We start from the raw sequence: 25,357 nt of genomic DNA on the forward strand, positions 1-25,357 counted from the left end.
TCCGAACCCTGGGAAGGGTGGCTCTGGCAGCGGCTAAGATATATGGTCCATATAGATTCGATCTTTCCTGGGAAGAAGGAGTAGCTGAATTCACTGTCGATGCCACAGACTCGTGGCTGCTCTGTTGCCCGAGTCTATCCAGCATGCTTGCAACATTTGAGTCCAGTTTGAATGAGAGAACTGAATTTTAGGTATCCGCCTCCCCCCCCCCCCACCCACGCCCTCAGAGGAATCAGTTTAACTTTAAATTCAATTTCTCAGTCAAGCAGCAACTGATTGGGTGGGAATTCAGCTGCAGCATGTAACGCCTTTCCATAAGCAACTACTAATCTAGTGAAATGATCCCCGATTGTAATGAGCCGGCACACACACACAGTCAGTGGGTGTTGGCATCTGGATTGCCAAATTCAAGGTCAGGTTATCTGCTGCCATGCTTCCCTTTTTTCTTCCTTGAGGTCCTTGTCCTTGAAAAGAATCAGCTAAGACTTTTTTCTCACCAAAGGGCTGAGTTAAAAATCAATGAGTTTGCTATTATTTCCTAGAGGTAAAACAGGAACCCAAGAGGTTTAGCACACTGCATTGGTTCATCAGCAGCTCATTGTAAAAATGATGGGTGGTGGTTTTTTTTTTTTTTTGTAATAGGGAGTGCAGTTTGGCCATCATCTGGTTCAAAATGTTGCTTCAGTTTCAGCCGAGTCTGGTGGTGATCTGCTTCTAGATCAGAGGTGGTATTCAGCAGGTTCTGACCAATTCTGGAGAACCAGTAGCGGAACTTTTGAGTAGTTCGGAGAACCAGTAAATACAACCTCTGACTGGCCCCACCCCCATCTATTCTCTGCCTGCCAGCTGATGGGGAGAAAATGGGGATTTTGCAGTAACCTTCCACTGCCACGCCCACCAAACCATGATCACAGAACCAGTAGTAAAAAAAAATTGAACCCCACTACTGTTCCAGAAGGTGCTTTCCTTAGGGGGGAAAAAGTTGGAGGGGGGGTGAGTTGTTCCATTTTGGAAATGATAAGGGGGGGCTCTGCGCTTTGACTAACTGCTTCGGTCTGAAGAAACAAAGTCTTTGGTGTATGTATGTTTATGTTCAGAGAAGGCACTTTTATCATCCTGACTGAACTGGCAAGCCTTCTCAAGTCTTCAGCTTTGATCCAGGACAGCACTTTCATTTGGCATTTCCCTTCCAAGACATGTTCTGATCGATGCTTCAATTACACTGCCTTAATATTCGGTGAATGCCCACGATTGGAAAGGATTCTACCTATAGTTGGTGTCCTTCTCCTTTTGCTACTTGTATTCTCCTACCCTATCATGTATGTGTGATCTGTCAGGGTGTGTTTTTTCTCTCCAACTGTTGCAGTAAATGGCAGCCTGTGAAACGTATGTTATTGGTAGCCTTTGACTGCCAGACTGTTCCTTTTCACAAGTACATGGCTGTTCAGATCGGAAACAAATTTACTATATTTTAGAATTTAAGGCTGAATGTTGCTTCTCTCAGGGGCAAGCAACAGTCTTTAAGGAGAAGTTAGAAACGTTACTCAAAAAAAGGAGAAGGGGTGTCGTCTGACATTCAGGTAAGGAATTTTGAGAGATTACACATGCAATCTTTTCTGCAGTAATATAGCAAAGCAAGAGTGATACCACCTTGTTGTAGAAAGCCAAATACACCATGCCTTTTTAAAATTCAAGTAGTCCTCGCTTACAGCAGTTCATTTAGTGACTGTTCAAAGTTATAATGGCACTGAAAAATGTGGTTTATGACCATTTTTCACAGTTACGACCGTTGTAGCATCTCCATAATCATGTGATCAAAACTCAGATGATCTCAGCATCCCAAGTTTCAGTGGTGGTCACCTTTTGTGACCACCTGACAAGCAAAGTCAATGGGGAAACCAGATTCACTTAACAACTGGGCTACTAACTTTTCAATTGCAGTGATTCACTTAACAACTGTGGCAAGAGAGATCGTAAAATGGACAGCTCGCGTCACAAATATCGCACTTAATGACATAAATTTTGGGCTCCATTGTGGTCATAGGTGAAGGGCTATCTGTAGGCTGCAATGGATTCAGCTTTAATTGGGCTTAGAGCAGAACCACTGAAATCATGGAGACAAGAAAACCGTTACTATTTATGTCTTATAAATTTCTCAAGTATGACTATCAACTCACTCACCATTGTTTGGAATGTATTGCTGTATTTATATGTGACCAAAAAAGAAGGAATACAGATCTCAATATGCAAAATATACTTTTCTAACTACACAAAGTTACCCTTATCAGGTTCTACTGAACTGCAGATACAGTCTGATTATTCTCCATTCCTGCCTTTCTTTATTTTTGTATCTCACTGGGCTGAGAGCAAGAGACATTTTGCTTAGGTTTTAGTTCAGTTTACTGTAAATAGCATACAACAGTGCCAGTTTAGTGCAATGTTTAAGATATCAGGCTACAAACTGGGAGATTGCGAGTTCTAGTTTTGCCTTAGACAGAAAGCCAGCTTGGTGACCTTGGGCCATTCACATTCTCTCAGCCCTGGGAAGCAAGCAGTGGCATCTGAACATCTTGCCGAGAAAACTGCAAGGACCTGTCCAGGCAGTTGCAGGAGTTGACACCGATTTAAAGGCCTCCCCCCCAAAAAAAACCCAGTGTTGTTCAGACCAGAGATGGGTTGCTGCCTGTTTAGCCTGGGTTTGGCGAACCAGTAGTAGCGGTGGCAGGAGGCTCCGCCCATCTGCCCAGATGCCTCTGCACATGCACAGTTCAGACATCAATTCTAGAGTTCGAATTCATTGATCAATTAAATGAACTCATTCATCATTGCAATCAAACCTTTGCAAAGGTTTTGCAATGGCAAACATCTATGTTAAGTAACCTAAAATTTGAGGGATGGTCTCCTACGATGAGCTGGTCTTGTAAATCTAACAAAATTGCAACTTGTTAGATTCAACTTTGGGTACCGGGCGGTCTTATTCAATAATAGTAATAGAACTTCGATTTACATACTGCTTCACAGTGTTTTACGGCTCTGTATAAGCGGTTTACTGAGTCAACATATTGCACCCAACAATTTTGGCTCCTCATTTTACTGACCTCGGAAGGATTGAAGGCTGAGTCAACCTTGAGCCTGGTGAAATTTGAACTGCCAAATTTCAGGCAGCCAGCAGTCAGCAGAAGTAGTCTGCAGTACTGTACTCTAACCACTGTTCCATCGCGACTCAGTGGTTCTTAAGTGGTCATAATTCTTCACCATGCTACAAATGCCCAGATATTGGGTTCATGGGCACATGGACAATTTCAGCAATTTCCCCACCTGTACATTTTTTTTTTTTTGCAAAGGAGGGTTTCTCTCATTGTACACAGGTTGTGCATTGACAATAAAGATTTCAATTGAATTGACCTTTTGTATGAAAAGTGAGACAATTTATTTAGTGAAGGTGTATAGCTGAATAGATGGATTGTCTTGATTTAAGAACACAAGATTAATCGCAGATAGCAGAAAGCTTTATCTGGAAAGAATCGCTTGTTGGCATCTATCTTCAAATTATCTGTTGATGTTGCAGTTACTGAACTAGGACTTTTCCTAAACAAAGAGGTTTATTTAATTGGCTTACACCACTACAATAATTTTTTTCTTCTTCAATCAGAACAAGCCTACTCTAGGCTCAAATCGGTTCATTCAGCTTCTTTCCTCTGTGTTTCTTACTTCTGAGATGTTGATTTGGCAGCTGAAACAACCCCCTTTTCTTATGCCATCTCCTAGAGGGGAAGAAGAGAGGGAGGGAGGAAGTTTATTACTTTTCCACAAAAGGAACATGTCTAGGCTAAATAAATCCAGCATAAAAAGTGATTACAGGATGTTTCAGCAGCTTTAATCTCAGGGAGTTTTCATTTAAAATACAGGAACGGTTGTGGAAGCAGAGGGGAAAGAGCAAGAGTAGTGATTTATGAGATTCATCTGTGTTGTTGTTTTTCTCTCTCTTCATTGCTGCAGCTTTCTAGATAAGCCAGTAGTTTCTGTGGTATTTTGCAAATCAGTTGAAAGGAAGCACTAATAGAAAGCTTATATGAGAGTTGAGTCAATGGATCAATTTCTATTCTTGTTCAGCAGTTCCATCTTTAAAAGAAGGCTTCATTTGGGGAATTACAGCCAGGGCAAGGATAGTTTAAGTTAGGGAGGTATGCATAAAATACGATTTTGCAATGTTTTATAAAGCATTAAGCAGAATCTGTATACTGATTGGCTGGGTTCCCATAAAAGCATGAGAATGGACTTGCTGAATTAGGCTAAGGCACATTTTAACTTGGACTTTTGTTTCTTGCATGGTCAGCTAAATGTTTCTGGAATCTCTGCCATTGTTCTTCAGTGCTCTTGTGAGTCATGGACATAATACAGAAGCTTCAAGATCAGCAGTCTGTGATGGAACTTCCCTCCATCAATTTCTCCTGTCCCCTCCCTATATGCTTCTAAAATAATAGTCATCCATAGGTAAAGGTAAAGGTTCCCCTCCAGTGGTGGGTTACAGATCCCGTTGCAACCGGTATTCTGCAACGGGTCCCGGTGTCCACCACATGTACATGCACAGCATGCGCGCAGCATGCACATGCGTACTTACCGCCCACGATGCTCCAGCTGCTCGGTGGAGCATTGCGCAGGTGCCATTTGCTCCATGCGCATGCGCAGGGCCCCAATCGGCTCAAATACAGGTAAGGAGGGCGGGCAGGTGGGCCCTCCAGAGTACCGTACTGGAACGGTACCTGGTGCTCCCAGCAGGCACCAGTATGCCCGTACCAAGGCGTACCAGTCGTATCCCACCACTGTTCCCCTCGCACATATGTGTTAGCCATTCCCAACTCTAGAGGGCAGTGCTGATCTCTGTTTCAAAGCCGAAGAGCCAATATTACCTGAAGACATCTTTATGGTCATGTTGGCGGCATGACTAAACACCGAAGGTGCATGGAATGCTGTTACCTTCCCACCAAAGGTGGTCCCTATTTTTCTACTTGCATTTTTACATGCTTTCGAACTGCTAGGCAATGGGAGCTCACTCCATTACGCAGCGCTAGGGATTTGAACCATCGAACTGCCGATCAACAAGCTCAGCATCTTAGCCACTGAGCCACTGCGTCCCATTCATACAGCTTGTAATAATGAGTTCCAATTACACATTGTATGACAAAGTGCTGCAAACTATAATGCACTTTCCATGATGTTGGCTTAGGGCATTTTCTGAATTCAACTATTGTGAACTGCAAACAAGGTTTGGATGGCTAGACTTATCTGTGAACCCAGCCATTTGTGCCTTCTCCGACAAACCATGAGTTAAGCAAAGCATGCTCTGAGGATGGCATGAATCCCAGCCAAATGAGTCATTCACCAAAGCAGCCATAACTCATTAACAATATAAGGTTTGCAAGCCTATAAACTGAAACAAGAGAGATATCAAGTAGACCTATGGTTGGAGGTTGGATTCAGGAATAATAAATCATAGAAAAAATTCCAAGGGGGGAAATTCCAAACAGAAATTCCAACGGGGAATAATATGTTTTTGCCTCCAGTGTATTGTTTAATGGGAATCTTTGCTGTTAAAGACATGCAGGGACAAAATAATTAATTGCCATTGCCTGTCATAATGGAAGACAGTCATTCTGTTTGCTGGGCTTTTTTTTTTTTTTTTTGAAGTATTCTTTTATTCATGTATGTGCAAGGTATTAAGAAGCTGGCACCCTCTAAACTAACCTCAGAGCCTGAGATTAGACAAGAAAGTACTCCTTGATAGATTAATTTTAGTAGGGTTACAAGTTCCTCGTCCAGAAACTCTTGACTCTTATGTTTCTTCTTGTTTCCCTTAGTCTATTATGATCCAAGAGATGACTAAACTTTTGAGCTAATCTCTATCTGTCATCACTAAAACTGTTATTTCTTTATTCCTTTCTCTGATTCCTAAAACTATAACATTTAAAATATGGCCAGATGTGAGTAAATCCAGAAGCAATAATTGTTTCAAATTGCTCCATAGGCTGATATGGAGGAGGAAAACTGCTGAGTGATCCACATTAAATCAAACCCAACCAAACCAAACCAAACCAAATCAAGTCAAATAAAAAAATGTCCTTTTCAAATTCAGAGAATCCTTTCCTCTTTTACTTTCATCCCAGGGTCAACTTGATACCTGTTGTTCCCTTGAGACAGAGCTGAGTAACATGATGCAAAAAGCATATGCTGCGGGTTCTGTCAATCAAAGAATTTTGGTTGGCGGGGCCCAGGAGAAGAGCCTCTTCTGACTTTTGGGATATCCTAACTCCCCCCCCCCCAATACTAAAGTGAGATCCTCTGTATGTCTGACATTCCATAACAGCCTGAAGATCTGGCTCTGTTAATTGGCTTGTGGTCTCAATGGGGGTGTATCAAGCTGGAGGTGGTTGATGGATTAAGAGAAAGTCCCACCTTCCCCCCACTCCCATGCATATCCTGCTTCCTTCCTCCCCATTGTATTTAATTGTAATGTATTGCTATTATTAGGAATAGGATTAGGACACCATTCAATAACATTTGGTGTAGCATCAATTATAGAGAAGATGAAAGAAGGGCAACTCTGCTGGTATGGACATATCCAGAGAGCAGGTACCTTCCACCATGGCCAAGACTGCCTACCAACTAGAAATCAGTGGCCTGCAACCTTGCAGGCGTCCAAAACAGAGATGGCAAGATACCATCAACAAAGATATGCAAACCATGGGCCTGCACCCTGGAGAGACAGCTGACCATGCAAAGTGGACCCTGCACCTGCAGGAATATGCTAGGAAGAAGAGGAAGAGGAAGAAGAAGAAGAAGAAGAAGAAGAAGAAGAAGAAGAAGAAGAAGAAGAAGAAGAAGAAGAAGAAGAAGAAGAAGAAGAAGAAGAAGAAGAAGAAGAAGAAGAAGAAGAAGAAGAAGAACAACAACAACAACAACAACAACAGGAGGAGGAGGAGGAGGAGGAGGAGGAGGAGGAGGAGGAGGAGGAGGAGGGGGAAAGGGAAGGGGAGGAAGAAGAAGAGATTATGAATATTTATTGTTCATAGTGTCATTATTTCTTAATGTTTATAAGCTGTTCAGAGTCACCTCAAAGCAAAATGGGTAGCAAACAAATCAAGTCAATCAATAATGATTTCCTCTCCTACTGTAAAACCAGGTCCATAGTTCCCAAGACTATTCCAGTTAAACAACAGAGGGGATATAGTTTCGCAAAGCATCTCTTCTCATTCCTAGAAGTAAAAATAGAATGACAATGAATGCATCAATTGCCACTTGCTATGCATTCACTCTGATGTTTGTGCTGCCTTTTAATCATCAACAGCCTGCACTCATGTCTGCTGCTAGAATCCACAAAGTACATTGCAAGAGCAACTTCATCAATAACAAGTCCGTTTTCTTCTATTAGGCTGGACCTGGTCATGTGAAAACTGTCTGAGAAGTCACGTCCAGCAATGTTGAGTTTGGGTTGGGAGTCCACGAGTAAAATGTGTGTGGATCTGATGCAGTGTCTTGGTTCAGATAGAAGCTCTTTTTCACACTTCCATTGAGTGTTTGGTTTCAGCTTATTCTACCTGTTAAAAAAGAAAATCACCATTCATCAAGCTGCCCTAAATTACTCCCAACTTTTTAATTGTGAAGATCTTAACTCACAGTAAGGATCAGTGCCAGCTTGGCCAATTGGCAGTACCTTGTGCTGTAGTTTGGGGGTTCATGGAAGTTCAGCAAATTCATCTATATTTTATTTGAGTTTTTGTATATTCGTTGCTACTGGTTTCTGCCATGTGCTGTAACAAACTGGCCATTTTTCAGTTTTTCCCCTCATTAGCTTAAGATGAGTGAATATTACTCCTATTTAGATCATGCTTAAAATCATAGTTGCAGAACTGATATCTGGCACAGAATGAGGACATTATTGGACAGAAGGCAAATTCACAGTAAAAGCTAATGAACTTAATTTCCAGCTCTATGGGAAGCCATGTGGAGAGATACGTGTGCTTTTATCTTATTTATGCAGAGCAAATGTAAGATGTACCAAAAATGTAATTCCTAAAAAAATGCTGAATACTTTCTTTGGTGCTCATCTTAACTGATACACAGTTCTAAAAAAAGAAGGGTCTACATAATGAAATAAATGGTTTTGTCCTCCAGCACTTCAAAACATTTAGCTTTATAGTGGATATGCAATGCATCTCATGATCTGGCATTAGGAAAATGAATGCAGTTGCCTGTCAGATAGGGGAATACAAAATTTAAAAGAGAAAGGAAAGATGCTTCAGATGCAAGAAGCCCCATTTGTTTGTTAGGGGCAAAGGTTTGTGTCAAGTTGAATGAGCTGAGTAACATATTTCCAAGAAAGGAAAGATATATACTTATGCTTTATGACAGGTGTAGTTATCAGAAAAGATTATTAAACCCATCAGAGAAAGAGTAGCCATTCAAATATGCAAGTCAGAAAGTTATATGCTAAGAAGATGAGTCTAAGAAGATAAGGAGAAAACTGCTGAATCAGAGCAAGTATTATTGTAAACCAAATCTTACTAGCAGATGGTTTTAGGAATCCTGTGAGCAAGACATCTGGCTTGCTTGTTTTCACCACTCACTGGCATTGAAAAAACAATATACAAGCTAATGTATATAGTTATCATGGCAACATCTTTAATCTTACTTTCCCGAATATGTTTAGTCATCAATAGACATCATCACAGAGAGGTGCATCGCTTAAATGTGTGTAAATGAATAAGTCATTTGGTTCTAGTTCTCCTATACAGTTTCATTAGATAAACCGATATGAATCATATATGAGAATTTAAACACCTTTCATCAATTCTCACCTATACTAGTATTTTTCTTGAAAGCCACATAGTCACTAACTTTTCCTATCCTTGAAGATGAAGGTTACCATAACCCAGCATATTGAATAATATTTTTAATTGAAGTTTACAAATATAAAGATAAAAAAACTAAGAAAAATTCAAACAGGAAAAAAGCGCAGAGAAGAAAAACGGGAGGGGGGGATATATAAAGAAATGACTTGCTCCTTCTTAAGGATACATACAAACAATTTCAGAAACTTATCTTCCTTAATATTTCAACTAGAATCTCTTCATCCCTATTTCATCACTTTATCTATCTATATCCACACTGATACCTTAAACAAGTAAATCAATTTCATATTTGTTTCATTTACCTTGTACAGTAACTTATCATTTCCTATTCCAGCAATGTGTGGCAGCAGTCCAAAAAAGCCAATGTTATCCTAGGTTGCATTGACAGAGCCATAGAATCAAGATCACATGAAATATTAGTACCATTTTGTAAAGTCTTAGTAAGACCATACTTAGAATATTTATCCCATTTTGGTCACCATGTTATTAAAAAGATGTTAAGGCTCTGGAAAGAGTGCAGAAAAGAGTAGCAAAGATGATTAGGGTGCTGGAGGCTAAAGCATATAAAGAATGGTTGCAGGAATTGGGTTTGTCTACTCCAATGAAAAAAGGAGTAGGGGGTGACATGATAGCAGTGCTCCAATATATGAGGGGCTGCCACAAAGAAGAGGGGATAATCTATTTTCTATACCACCTGAAGGCAGGACAAGAATAAATGGATGGAAACTAATGAAGGAGACAAGCAACCTAGAACTAAGGAGAACTTTTCTGACAGTGAGAACAATTAACCAGTGGAACAGCTTGCTTTCAGAAGTTGTGAGTGCTCCATCGCTGGGAGTTTTTAAGAAGAGACTGGACAGCCATTTGTCTGGAATGGTATAGGGCAGTGATGGTGAACCTTTTCGGCACCGAGTGCCCAAACCGGAACGTGTGTGTGTGCGTGGACGCAAGTGTGCCGGAGCCCTGGAAACTCAAAGACCAGTTGGGCATTATGCATGCACACACTGACCACTTAGTCTTCTGGTTTCCAGCGCATGAATGTGTGCTGGCCAGCTGGTCTTCTTGTGCACTGGAGTGCGGGAAACCCAAAGACCAGGTGGCCAGCATGCGCATGCACACTGGCCAACTGATCTTTGGGTTTTTGGGGCTCTGGCACATGCAAAGATCAGCTGGCCAGCGCGCATCGGAAATTAGAAGAGCAGCTGATGATGGCGTGCGTGCCCCCAGAGAAGGGTCTGCGTGCCACCTCTGGCACATGTGCCATAGGCTCACCTTGGGTCTAGAGTCTCCTGTGTGTGCATGGGGTTGGACTAGAAGACCTCCAAGGTCTCTTCCAACTCTGTTATTATTCTGCTCTTTAAAAATACAAAACCATTCTTTTCTTCCCACGTCTTAACAGATCACATCATATCTATAAACAAGTTTAAAACCTCATGATTCATAGTTAATCAAAAATATTATATTAATAGCTACCAAGAAAAAACATATTGAAATTTAATCCCATCAAATAATGTCCCACAAATTAATTTATATTTCTTATTACCTTCTCTTCATCTCCTCTCAGAAACTTTGTTTCACAAGTTTAACACTTTTCTTAAATCCAAGTACTTTGTCTATCGCTTTCTCTGAAAATACAGCAAAATAATATCTTCTGCCCATATTTTATCTATACATAAATCTTTTCAACCTTCATCATTCAGTCCTGGTCAAGAAAAAAAAAACCATTAAAGCTGCTAAAAAAACATTAGTCAAATAAGCCAACTTTATATATATATATATATATATATATATATATATATATATATATATATATATATATATATATATATATATAATTTTTTTTCGTAGATTTTCACGGGTGTAGGTATGCTGGTTTTGTTGTATTCGGGTCTTTTTAAGCCCACAACTTGAAAATGGCAGGTGACATCCTGCCGAAACGTTGCAAAGACAATATATATATATATATATGTTGTGGCCCAGCCGGTGCCGGTGCCGCTGCCACCAGACTCCGACAGCGAGGTGTCCTCTGAGTCGGCTCAAGAGGAGGTGGGGGACCCTGGACAGGGTTCCGACGGTGAGCAGGGCGCAGAGAGGCTGGTTGGCCACCAGGGGGCGCCTGAGGCATGGAGCAGTGGTGAAAGCCAAAGGAAGGGGGCTCCTGATGTCATGCCTTGGAGCAGTGGAGAGGAGTCACAGGACAGTGAGTCAGACAGCAGTGAGCTATTAGATGCTCGTTACCGACGTGCTACCCGGCGTAAGGAGCAATTGAGCAATTACCGGAGATAATGGCTCTCAGCTGCTGATCATTAGACTCCTCTCCAGACTATAAAGGGACTGCTTGTGGACACACCCTTTGCAGGAATCAACTGATCATTGGAGTTGGAGAAGCTCAGATCTGTGTCGTACTTTGGCAGGCTGGATTGCTGCTAAAGATTTTACCTGGATTACTGTCAATCTGTTCCCTGGACCTTGGCTGCTAAGGTGATTATCTGGAGCTTGGTAGCTGGATTGCTGCCAAGGGGTGTCGCTGTAGCTGGATTGCTGCCCAGAGTGCTATCTTGACCTTGGCAGTCTGGATTGCTGCCAAGGTGGAACCTGTATGTCAATAAACATCTTTGAAGAGACTTTGTGTCGGAGTGTCTTGGTATACAAGAGGAGGGGGTCAGAACATATATATATATATATATATATATATATATATATATATATATATATATATATATATATATATATATATATATATATATATATATATATATATATATATATATATATATATATATATATATATATATATATATATATATATATATATATATGCTGAGTTTATCAGTTGGAAAGCTGGCAGTCCAGGTTTGAAACCCAAGCACTGTGCAATGGGGTGAGCTCCTGTTCCTGCCTCAGCTCCTAACCACCTAGCAATTCGAAAACATGCAAATGCAAGTAGATTAATAGGTATCACTTCAATGGGAAAGTAACAGTGTTTAGTATGAGTTTGGCGTATAGCCATTCTGGTTACATAACCATGGAAAATGACTTTGGACAACGTTGGCTTCCTCAGTTAAGAAATGTAGATAAGCACCACATCCTAGAGTCAGATTCAACTGGAAAGTGAAAGTTTATCTTTAAAACATCAACTGTTTTCATTTGTAAGTCCTGTAAAACACCTTTGTCAATATCATTGTATCCTGTCCATTTTAAATCCACATCCAAAACAACCTGATTCTCTATTGTATCATCTTCTGTCTTCTCTTTTAAACCCACTTTTATGGTAAAGGAAAACTCGAAAAGAAAGTTCAGAGTACATTGTAGCCAAATATTCCAGAATTCTTCCACAGTTAAAATACTTTTCTCTACTTTGTATTGGTACAGGGAGTCCTCAATTTACAACACTTTGTTTAACAACTGTTTGAAGTTACCATGATACTTGTGACCAGACCTCACATATATGACTATTGCAACATCCCTGTGGTCACTGATCATGATTCAGTTGCTTGGTAGTCAGCAGGCATTTAGGACGGTTGCAGTGTGCCCAGGGCATGTGATCTCCATTTGCAACCTTCCTCGCTGCCTTTCAAAACAAGCAAAGTCAACAGAGAAGGCTGATTCGCTTAAAGACTGCATGAGTCCCTTTACAACTGCAGTGATTTGCTTAATAACCATTGTAAAATTGGAGATGACTCACTTAGCAACTGCCTTGCTTAGCAACATACTGTAAATTTGAGTTTTGGTCGTAAAGTCGAAAACTATCTGTAGGTCATCTCCTTTAGTTATAATCTTTAGTTCTTTCTGGTTGTTTCTAGTAAACCATTTATCTTAAGTTTTTCTCAACCTACATTAAGGAATGTTTTCTTACACTTAAATTCAAAAACTTTTTGCATGCTTTAAATAAGATTTTAAACAAACTGTAGGGAAGAGTCTTATAATTATTTTCATAATTTTATTTGCAATCAGTCTGGATTCAGTCTGCTTAAAATTTCCCCCAAATCAATAGCCTAATCATTTTTCTGCTGCTTATTTCCAAATATCAAAGGTTTTTTTTTTTTTAGCTTACATGAAATATCTTTCATGGAAGAATGAAGGAAAAGCACTATCTGAAGACAATTTGCAAGGCAATTACAGTGAAAGTGATTTTTAAAAAGGAAGTGGCCAAGCCGAGTGTTTATTTGAAGGCTTGGGCATCTCAGCCTGGGTAAAATGTGACTCTCCCATTTCCCACAACTGTAAACCTTCTGGAGACCACTGCTGTATTGCATGAGGCACAATGGGCGATCCCAGATCTTCTCCTTAATCCAGATATGAGTTTGGGGAACCAGTTCTTTCACCAGTCCTCCCTTCTACTTCAGTCACTGACTTTGCTCTTGTGAATATGATTTCAGGTTGCTGTGCTTCCTTGGATGTAATCCGGCATATCTAGATGGCACCAGTGTTGAGTAAAAAATGAACTAAGAACAAATGCTGTTCTGAATGCATTAATAATGCAGAGGAAAGTAATTGTTCTTTCTGAGTCTGCTCTAATGAGACTGCACTGGGCATACACATTCTGAGCACCAGAGTCCAAAAAGGACAATAACAAAATTGAAGTTCAGAAGAGGCCTTAAATCACATGAGGAAGAAATAAAGGTACTATATACATTTAGGAGAGAGAACTCAAAGAATATGCAACAGCAATCTTAAAATGACTGGAGAAGTTTTATGTTGAAGAGGAAATGTACTTATTCTCTATTGCTCCAGAAGGTATGCAAGAACCAGTTATTTAAAATTGCTTGGAAGTAGTTTCAAGCTACATGTCAGGAGAAATTTCCTGATTATGACTAAGTAAATCTCACTGCAGATTCCCAAAGGACTTGGATAATATCTTCCTTCATTTAAATTTAAACTAACACTTTTTAGTGTCCGACAACTCCTGAATGCTACAGTTCCTCTTGGAAATGCTTAGGTGATCCAATGCAGGAGAACAGGTATCTTAAAACAGATTCATTTTTACTCTTGTACCTGTCTGTGACTTTACAAGCGGCTTGTAACTATATGGAATTACTTGGCTTGTTAGGATTAATTTTATATCTTATAAAGTTATGCCAAGAAAAAAAAAAAAGGTAAAGTCCACAAATAAAAGTTGAGTGGCCAAATGAAAAATAGCTTCATTTCATTTTAGGTAGTAGCTAATATGTAATAAATCTTAACGATAGACTAAGAAAAACTCATGGATGCAAAGATGAGAAAATTCAAACTAATAAATTGTTTGTGTTCAGTGCAAAAATTGTGATTAATATTGTAAGTATTCAAGTAAAAGTGCAAGTTTTGTTCCGGGTTGCTCCATATTTCAGTAGATGTTGCATTTTGGGGGTATGCAAAGAATAAAATACATAACAAAACTGAAAAAGGCCTTTAAAAATCTTGGCTGCAGAACAGAAGTTGCAAACTAAGTAAGTTCATTGAAATTTCATTATATGATTCAGGAATGCTACATGTTAGCATAATAAATAAATAAAAAATCTATCAGATTACTCCCAAGATGTCCAGATAAGACTTAGTCCCAGAATAGAAGTGCTGATTGTGAATATTCTCTGGGAGAACTTGTTCTCTTAATATTTATTGGTGCTGTTTCAATTCTACCTTTCTTTGTACATAAAGATACCAGTGCTTGGAATTGCAGTATCATTAAAGAAGTTAAATAAACAAGGTATAAAAAATTCTCATCGTATGAAGGGGAGAAGATATAATACAATTAGAAGCTCCAATATTTTCTAGCAGAAATCCATAAATACATCGGGTGTTGTTATTTACCCAGCAATTTTGCAGTTTTCCAAGACACGCAAAATGAATTGCATCGCTTTCTCTCTCCTGTCCATCCATCCATTCATCCATCCATCCATCTATCTATCTCAGACTGACAATTTGAACCTAGATCAAATTCTGGATATAGAATATCCTTACTGCATAACATTGTACTGTTTGATACAGAAAATATTTAAAATAATGCTAAATTGAAACAACATGTTTTCTCTTAGGTATCAAAGATAAGCAGACATAGATAAAAATGTGGGGTTTTGTTTCCATATATGATGACTAACTATATATGACAATGGCAGCATAGAGGAGATGGGGAAATATAAAAAATCCCACAACTGAAGAGTGGATTTTGAAATTAATGGAATTGGTAGAATGGCAAAACTGACTACTTTGATGAATAACAAATGCCTGTCTAGTTTCATTTCTATTTGGAGACTATTTTTGGACTTCTTGCTTGAGAAAGATAAAAATGAAGTTTTGATTTTGACAATTAGGTGTGTTATGATTATAGAAATATTGTGTATCCTTATTCTTATTATTAGACATTTGTACTATATTTTTAATTCTTACGTGTAAGCTTAAATATAAAGTAAGAGATTTTTTATTACAGTGGTAGCTTGGTATTCAACTGCTTTAAAACACATCAAATTTGGCACTCATTGCATTTTGACATGAAAATTTAATCCCAGTATTCATTATTTGTTTGGTACTTAGCTCACAACCTAGGTGTCAGTTGCCTTGTGATTCATTACATTGTTCCTTATGGGAAAAATGATTTTTGGTACTCATTGCATTTTCCAGAACCAATTAATGATAAGTACCAAGATACTACTGTATATAATTTTAATGTTATTTTGATTGTTTATATTTTCATATGATGTCTTTGTGTTTTGTTTTAATTTAGAATAAGATGTTACTTCACTATATATATTTGTACCTGTACTGAAGAAAATCAGAAATCAATCCCCTTCTTTTTTTTCCCTTGTCACTAATGGCAACATTATTGACATGCTGTCATTTTAATTTTGCAACTTACAGGGACTTTTTAATGAAAGAGAAGAAAGTTCTCATAGAGGGCAGGGCGGTTTTGAGGCATTTTGATGCTTTTGTTTGCCTTTTTTACAACTGTCCTTCTAATACATAACTTCCCTATAGCAGTCTCAGATTAATTTTACAAACAAATACAAATACCCATACTGGGTCGAATGAATGATGAATAATTATTCATTATTACAGTCATAGACCAGAGACCAGAGCAAGTAAAAACAATAAATATAGAATTAAAAATTCTAAAATAAAATAATAAATAACAGATAAAATATATGCTAAAACACATTTTGTCAATTATACATGATCTAACTATACTAAAATCATACTGGGTCAATTTATAGTATGTATATTTTTTGTGCCCAAAGTAGGTGAAGAGTTTCTTTTTTAATTACTCCATGACGTGGTAGCTCAGTCTATTCTTTGCACTCTCATGTTGGTGACTAGACGGAGCGGATGTGGGCTGATTGGCTTAGAGTGTCTCCTGTGCTTCAAAGTTGGCAGAAATTTGTAAAGAAAATGTAATTTAGTTTTAAACCACTTTCTAAAAGAATGGGGTGGGGTGGGTAGAAAAGCTAGTTGGTAGGGAAGTGACCTCAGGAGAATGACTGTACAAGGGCCTTCAGGAGTGTCATACTGCCCTGAAAAAAGTTCAGATGTGTCATACCTAACCACTTATTGCATTATAAAATGACTGCTAAAATAACTGTCAGGGTTCCAAATAGCATCTAAAAGTAAATCAGAGTCCAAGGCAAAGTATTGCTCAAAGTTCCCATTAAGAGAGTCATGTTGGCACATCTGGGAAAACCCGAATCTGAAAGCTTCCCAGTTTTCCCCACCCAGTTGAAAGTTCAAGATCTTGTCCCCACACCCACAAGTCCATCACATGGTCCAATCTTCCACTACCATGAGGGCAGTTCCACCCATCCAGTTCCGGTCAGGTACAGAGGTGCAAAGACAAAGGATGACCTTGGCTTTCTAGAAAGAATTTTGTTATGGCTACATATCATCTAACTCCGTACAATCCCCCTCCCATTTTCCACAATAGAAAATGTATAGTAGAATAATAGAAAGTGTGGCAGGCCAAAAGATTCAAAAGAAAAGATGGCTGCAGCCCTGACAATAACTCAACAATCCCCTCTGAGTAGTTTAAAGCATTTCTTTGGGTGTCTCAAGGATTTATGAATTCCCTGCTAGGGTTAAGAAAATGACATGTCCTTCCAAAAGGCACCTAACCTTCAGTGGGGATGACATGGCACAATGGAGAAGAAATGAGGAAACCCACAAATCGCTGACCCACAGCTGCAGTGCCTTTAGAAAAAACTCATTTTTCTTGATGAAGGATATTGTGAAAAAGCCTGAACAAATCCCTCATGCTTTTAGGCTAGATTAAAACATATCCATCTGCTTTCCTAATAAATTTCATTTCCTTTTTACAGGATATTAATTTGATTGGTTCATAAAGCTAACATATGGAATCGTTTTCATATATAGCTGCATTTTTAACTTTCTTTCTTATTATAAGTATAAATGCATTTGTAAGTGCACATTTATATATGTTAAGCAGACTTAGAAAGTCTGCTTAATGTATATAAATGTGCACTTACACATGTATTTAGAAAACAAACCTTGGTAGTACTGTAAAACTGCATCTGGATGATTTAACGTCTGGCTGTCTAATAAACCAGTAACATTGGTGGATATTAAGCAGTAACACTGAATTAAAATAGGCCAGCTTTTATTGATGGATGAAGACACAAGCCTTGCTCAATAATACTCAATATGGTTTCAATAAGGGAAAATCGTGTCTAACATCTACTAGAGGTTTTTTCAAAGTGTTAATAAGCATTTGGGTAAAAGTGAGCCATTAGATATTACCTGCTTAGATTTTCAAAAAGCCTTTAATAAATTCTTTCACCAAAGATTTCTCGTAAGCTGCCCAGAATCACCATGTGATAATTGGGCAACCTTACAAGCGTGTTTTGTAAATCGATAGAATTCTTTATTTTATTGGCCAAGTGTGATTGGACACACAAGGAATTTGTCTTGGTGCATGAATGAATGGATGAATAGATGGATGGATGGTTGGATGTATGTATGTGAGTGAATGAATGAATGATGCTTTAGAGCTACGGAAAAAACAGTAAGTCTTCTTTTGGATAAGCAACTGGCTAAAGAATAGAGAAAGTGGGAATAAATGGACATTTCTAACAAGGGAAGAATATAACTAGCAGGGTCTTCCAGGTTTTTGTCTTGTCTTGTTCTGTTGCATTGTTGCATTGAAGAAATGTCATTATTTTTTCTTGACAAAAATGTATCAAGAAATAGGGAAAATTCTACTTTAAATTGTAATAGTAAAATAAGACTTGAAGTTGCCGTAGTAATGGGCTGGAGATGAGACTAAGGCAATGTGAGGATCTGGCATTAAAACATCTGTTTCCAGAAGAACTATGCTACAATGTCCTACCTGTCAATGACTACTTCAGCTTCAACCACCATAATACCTGGGCAAGCAATAGATACAAACTCAAGGTAAACAGCTCCAAATTAGATTGAAGAAAATTATGACTTCAATAGCAGAGTGGTCAATACCTGGAATGCACTACCTTACTCTATTGTTACATCCTCAAACCCCCATAACTTTAACCTTAAACTGTCTACTGTGGGCCTCACCACATTCCTAAGAGGTCTGTAAAGGGGTGTGCATAAGCGCACCAACCTGCCTACAGTCCTTGTCTTACTGTCCTCATTTATTTGTACCCATTTCCTGTGTTCATGTCCATGTTTATACTTATACCTGTTCTCTCATACATGTTTGACAAACTAAATAAAAAAAAATAAGAATGTTTGTGTTGAAGCCAGGAGAATGTGAAGAGAAGCCCCTCTAAGACCGAAAGATGCCTTTGTGCGTACTAAATCATGGCCATAGGTCAAGAACATAACCATAATTTCCACAGGACCTGAAATGGATCTCCTTTTCATTATGGCAAAATATTGGGTACTCCACCATGGACATCATGGACATTTCAAGGTATTGATCACCATCTTTAAAGCGCTCCATGGCATAGGACCTAGTTATCTGCAGGATCGCATCCTACCACACACGTCCCTGCGACCTATCCGCTCACACAGGGAGGGGCTCCTCCTGGTGCCGTCTGCTAGGCAATGCCAGCGGGCGACACCTAGGAGTAGATCCTTCTCTGTGATGGGCCCAACCCTCTGGAATGACCTCCCCCCAGACATTCGAACTACCACCGACCTCCGTTCCTTCCGGCAAAAGTTAAAGACTCACCTATTTCAATCAGCTGGCCTGGCACTTTCTTAGTTTTACCTCCCGGGGATTTATTTTATTTTAATAGGGTTCGGGGTTTTAATTGTGATGTTTTTAGGATTAGAATATATTTATTTCTTAGTACAGCCTATCTCCCCCTCCAAATGTATCTTAAATGTATTTTATTATTATGACTGGTTTTATTTGTATTGACTGTACACCGCCCCGAGTCCCTTTCTGGGAGAGGGGCGGTCTAAAAATCTAAGAAATAAATAAAATAAATAAATAAATAAATCATCAAAACAACCAGTAGAAGTGAAAACCAGGAGGAACCATCCAAATGTAGCTAGATTGCAATTTTCAACATTTCCTCCCAGCCAATTTCTCCAATGGTGTAGGAGACAGGGAGCTATCACTCGGCAATATCTGCAGGATCACGGGTTCCCGTCCCTGTGGTAAAATAGAAACAAGGGAAAGAGGCAGATATGAATGCCAAAAGACAAAAACACCCAAACATCAAAGAGATACTTGAGTTTGATTGATGTTTGGACTGATGGGGCCCCTTTGTGCCAGGAAGAAAAAGCATGCCTGGTACTTGCTGTAGACTTGTTTGCCTGAATCTGATCTTCTTTACTGAACTTCACATGTGAGAAGCGGGGTTGGTATCTCGCTCGAGCCAACTGATGTGTGCAATTGTGTGATGTGTTAATTGCAACATCTGCAAAATGCCTATTCTTCCCTTTCCCTTGGTCTCCTGGTAAACTGCCCCACAGTTTCCAGCCTTTCTCCATTCCAAGTGGCAGCGTGCAGCAAAGCAAGTACAGCTGGGTGGTCTTTGCTTGGATTTGCATTTCTAGTGGTGGTGGGGGATTACAGAGTTGTCAGGCTAGATAAGGGAATAGACCTTCCCAGCTAAGAGCAACACATGGGTTTGTATTGCAATTCTGTAATGAAAACACTGTGGGCCTTTTAACCAAGGGGAAGGGAAGCAAATAGCCTTCGTTGTTAATGAAGTATTGTCACAGTCATTCAGAAACACAAAACACATTCAAAAGCAAAGCAACTGGAGGAAAGGAAAGGCTTCAGCCCACAGATTAATGAACAAATGGCAAAGAAGTATGTCTTGTATAAAGCTCCCTACCTAAGGCTGTGTAGATCAAATTTAAATTTCATGTTAAATATTGATAACAAATAGTTAATTCTCATTGTCAACTATGGCCACAGTTTTCATATCAGTTCCTTTGTTCACCTTAAAATAGGAACTTGAAAATAAGTTTCCTCAGTCATCTCCCTGCAGTCTGCCTATAAGGGTAGCTTCAAACAAGCCTTATCAAATTTCGAACTGATTTTAGATCAAACTGACTATTCAGAACCATTCATTTGGCTAACGTGGTAATAAAATACCAAATTGATCTGGAAGAATCAATTTTATAAGCATTATACCAGAGGTGGTATTCATCAAGTTCTGACCAGTTCTGGAGAACTGGAGAAATTTTGAGTAGTTTGCAGAACCAGTAAATACCAACTGTGACTGGCCCTGCCCTCATCTATTCTCTGCCTCCCAAGTCCCAGCTGATCGGAAGGGAATGGGGATTTTACAGTATCCTTCCCCTACCATGCCCACCAAGCCACACCCATCAAGCCATGCCACTCCCACCAAGCCATGTCATGTCCACCAAGCCATGCCCATAGAACAGGTAGTAAAAGAAAAATGAATTCCACCATTGCAGTATACCTCAAATTTACTGGATTTGGATTCAATATATTAAGGACATATCTGGAATAATTACTTTGCCATCAAAGTGTTGAACCACTACATTGCTTTTATCTAGTTTCTTAGTTTACATTGGAAAAACTATTTAACAAACATAGTTGATATTCAGCTATACCAACTTTTCTCTCTGCTTTTGTCAAGATTTGCTTGTTCTTTCTTCCTTGCAGAGTCCAGATACTTCTTCTGAAATTCTGTCTACCTATTTTTGTTTTCAGATCGGGTGCTCTTTTCACTGATTGTGTATTTGGGAGTTCAAGAATTTCTAGTGCATTGGTAGTGCAGTTGTTTCAGGTGGTCTCATCCAGTTTGCACACTTGAGATAACCCTGGGTTTTCATTAGGCTTCTGGCACACTGCCCAAAATGTGTGCAAACTGACCAATACAGAAAAAGTTGTCGGCCAAATATTGTCAAGAGCAAAACATCAGGACCATACTTTAAGTTGCAGTTCAGAAAGATTTATAGTTCAAACTTATACTCAAGAATCCAGTCAACGTAAGTTCAAATTTGAATCAGTGCCAGGGCGGGGTTGGACTTGGATTCTTGGTGGCAATGTAAAGACTCTAAACTGATAACATGTTTAACTCCACCTCTCAGCTTTGCCTGCTCTTCTTCTACACCTAGGGACCCAGGAGTGAGTGAATAGGATGACAGCTTGGTGAGTGTCTGTTCTAAAAAGATCTGTTTGTTTGGAGGTTGTCATACATAATTTGGGGAAAGGGAGAACCATGTGAGGCCCAAATACATCCAAGCACTCACTCCTCTCCCATGCAATGGTAGCATACGACATATTAGGGCCAGACACATAGAAACCCTGCGGCATAAAGCTGCTTGTGATTGCAAAATTTGGGGTGCAGGGGTTAGGGTAGCCAACCACTGTCATGAAAACACATCTCTGGTGACACAATATGTGTGACTATATTAGTAACTTTGCTTTTGCATGAACACAACAATGGTTGCCTTTAGAAATTATCATTGGAAACAAGTGTTGCCTGATTTGGATAATAATCTTGTGCAGAAGTCTCTTTGTTAGCATTTTTTAGGAAAAATGAATCGGTGTCTTGCAGTCTGCAGTTGTGGTGGTGCCACAAAATAGGCTGTTCCCATGCTTCAGGTGGCCTTGCAAGAAACAAAATTAATAATTAATGCTATAAATACGTATATTTGCTATTACCTTGTAATTTGATCATTTTCTATTGCACATTAATAGTGAAAATGTAGTGATTATAGCAAGTTAAAGATTTTAGCTTGAATCGATTTTACTCAGTGAGATATATCGATTTTGCTCTTCCTGTAAGATACAGTATATATTCTGATTATACTATATATATATATATATATATAGACCATCCAGGCAGAAAACCATATTTTTATTTTTAATGTTGCCTTTTTATATTTGTGTTGAAATAGATCTATACTAGTCTCCATTTATTTATCAGCACAAATACAACATATAAATAACTGTAAATGAATGCATTTTCATATACGCATATATGGAAATATATTAATTTTCGTAGTTATTTTTATATTTATGCCTTGTGTAAAGCAGAGCACATTGCTAAGTAAAATTTTATCTGCTTGACTTATCTAAAAGATGAAACAGAAGCTGGGAGAGGTTAGATTTGGCACATTTTTATCCACTAATTATCTGAATATTGCTTTTAAAGGGAGCGTTTCAACTGCAGCTACGTTTTAGACAAAACCTTTCTGTGTTAACAACTGTTGTGGACTTTTTGGCTCTTACATCACTAGATGGTCAATTAAAAACCTTAGTGAGTGTTGCAGTTCCATTATCTACTAATGCTTTCATCTCAAAGAAAAAGGAAACACATCTGTGCACTTCTCCAACCTCAACAGAAGCTATAAAGAAATTTCTTCTTTAATGACAGACACTTATTCAGTTACCTAAGTACCATAATGACCTTAATGTTTCATAGAGCACACCATTAACTAAGATCTGGTCCAACCACCTTTGAGATCTGTGGCAGGACTTTCACAGACTTTTAGTGCGTGATTCCTACTCTCCCCCCCCCCCCCAAAAAAAAAAATAACTTAATGTTATGAGATTTCCTAGAATTGTCTTCCATGGGATTTTACATTGCACTGCAGATACAGACAATCTTTCAGATTGTAAAGAATAATAAAAACCAGAGAGCTGATTTTATGTTTAGTCTGTTCATTCTGAAATATAGGCAGCTTTGTCCAATTTGACTTTCTCATAGGCAACTTTCATTCATAGGATAAATAGAGCATTGCTATAATAGTTAAGTTACATTCATGCATTGTGCTGAGCCAAAACCAAACTAAAACACGTACTCTTTTAGTGTTAGTTAAACAACTGACATTTTCCTGAAGTGAAGATTTTGTTTCCCTAGCCCACTGTCCCCACAAAATAGGAAAAATACTGGGTAGGAGGAAGCCTGGTCCAGGTGATCTAACCTTCTTCCCACAAAGTGAGTATATGCTTCGATGATAGTTACTTGCTTTGGCAATGGTTGTTGTGGCCCACCAGCAGCCAGCAGAGCTGGTGACAGACTCAGACAGTGAGGAGGTTGGGAAGGAACATGGGCCAGTCCTGGAGTTTAGGGAAGGCTCTGAGGAGTGCTCTGCATCAGAGGCAGACATGAGGTCAGGGCTGTCTGACAGTTATCAGCTGCCTTTGGAGTCGGAGATCAGTGGGTCAGAAAAATAGCTGGAGCCTGTTCCCAATGTACTCATGCATAGACCTGCCAGGAGAAGGGAACAGCTAAGGAACATAGGGTGACTCAGGAGTAAAGGCACAGGGGAATGGTGAATGGCCCCTCCCATAGGGAATAAAGAGGAGCGAAAGGGGAGGGGAGTTTGCAGGAAACAATTAGTTCAGTTCATTAGGGTGACGATCTGTTCCTGACTTCTTGCCAAGTAAATGCTACTACAGTGTGGCGTTTTGAAGATATCAGCCTGGCAACTCTCCAAGCCTGATAAAAGTAGTTCTGAAATCTCATGAAAGACTATTGCCGGGACTTTGCTAGGGACGAATTCCCTTTAAGATAAACAAAAGAGGCTTTATCAGGACCAGGAGTCTGCTTCATGATCTTGGGAATCCTAGGTCAGAACAACCTAGTCTCTCGTGTTGAATAGAGTTCCATTTATGGTCATTGGAAAACATGAGCATCAGATGGTGATGTAGATTTCATATTTGGTCCTAAATGGGGCTGCATACCCAACTCAGGATCGGTGGTGCAATCTGGAATCCTTCTGGACTGAGAGCTTCTGCTTAAAGATAAACTACAGCAATATGGCCAGGAGGAACTTCACACAGGTTCATCTTACAGTCTCTCATTCCATACATGTAAGAAGGAAAAAAACTTTGCTTTGACTCAATTTCTCATCCTCCCCAAACTCAAGTTTATAATGTTTTACTTCTGCATCATTTTCATTTTTAAAAAATAACGTGAGAATTTCCTAGTGGGAAAAGAAACTTGATGGGAGAACTAGTTATCCAGAAATATGGAGTACTTCTTCCTCACTGGATATGTTTAAATTGAGATTTTGGATATTTCAAAGTAGTTTTATATTGGCTTCCTGATTGAAACTCAGATCACAAGAATCTATGATTTCATGCAATTTGATTTCTTCTGTGGGCATGCAATTTTCTTAAGGTGTGTATTTCTGTATATTTCTCCATTTGTGCATATTTTTGTAAGCACTTTTTTTTCTTAATACAATATGACTTCAAATCTTATTAACATTTTTTTCCAGCTAAATTATGTCTTGTTTAGTAAGGGAGTGGGGATTGCTTCACCAGATGTAAATTGAACCTTTTCTATTTTGGCATCCCAACTTTTACATGGCTTCTCTCTCTCTCTCTCTCTCTCTCTCTCTCTCTCTCTCTCTCTCTCTCTCTCTCTCTCTCTCTCTCTCTCTCTCTCTCTCTCTCTCTCTCTCTCTCTCTCTCTCTCTCTCTCTCTCTCTCTCTCTCTCTCTCTCTCTCTCTCTCTCTCTCTCTCTTTTCAGAAGAGATAAATGGAAATAAAATGGAATTACACTTTCTGGGATAGAGGTGCTCATTGTAAAAAGGGACCCAATATTATTTTTTTCTATTGTTTTAGATGAATAAGGGTGGACTAGTACAATTTTAATCAAATTAAATGTTTCTATTTATTGTTTTAATGTTTATACTGGTGTTTTATCAAGTGTAAACTACCTAGAGTCATTTCCAGATGAGATGGGTGGCATATAGATTTAATAACTAACTAAAATGCCTTGTATTCATTGATATAATTGTCATACCAGCTAAAGTATATGGAAATCATGAAGTGGAATATCTTTCTTTATCGCATCAGAAACATCAGAGATATAACTGGAGTAAGAAAGGACAGGACATTATGCACTAAGGTTGGTAGAATATCTTTCACTATGAGGTCCCTAGTAGGCCTTTCATTGCTCTAATTTTCTATGTAATTCAATTTATTTTTATTTTGGAATTTTGCTATAATTATGATGCTTTGCACATTGCCTTTGGCTTCATTTCTTTGGTCTGATTATGCAGTTTTAGAATGTATTGTGATTTTAAGTATAGCCAT

The 25,357-nt window shown here is 38.9% G+C and overlaps 1 protein-coding gene across 1 annotated transcript in view; it reads left to right on the forward strand.

The window, feature by feature from the left end:
- LOC309386004 (sulfotransferase 6B1-like) overlaps positions 1-25,357 on the forward strand; it is a 294,923-nt gene that overhangs the window by 206,348 nt on the left and 63,218 nt on the right. The window lies entirely within an intron of this gene.

The sequence above is a fragment of the Natrix helvetica genome (assembly GCF_964273705.1).
Source record: "Natrix helvetica genome assembly, chromosome: 2".
NCBI lineage: Eukaryota > Metazoa > Chordata > Lepidosauria > Squamata > Natricidae > Natrix > Natrix helvetica.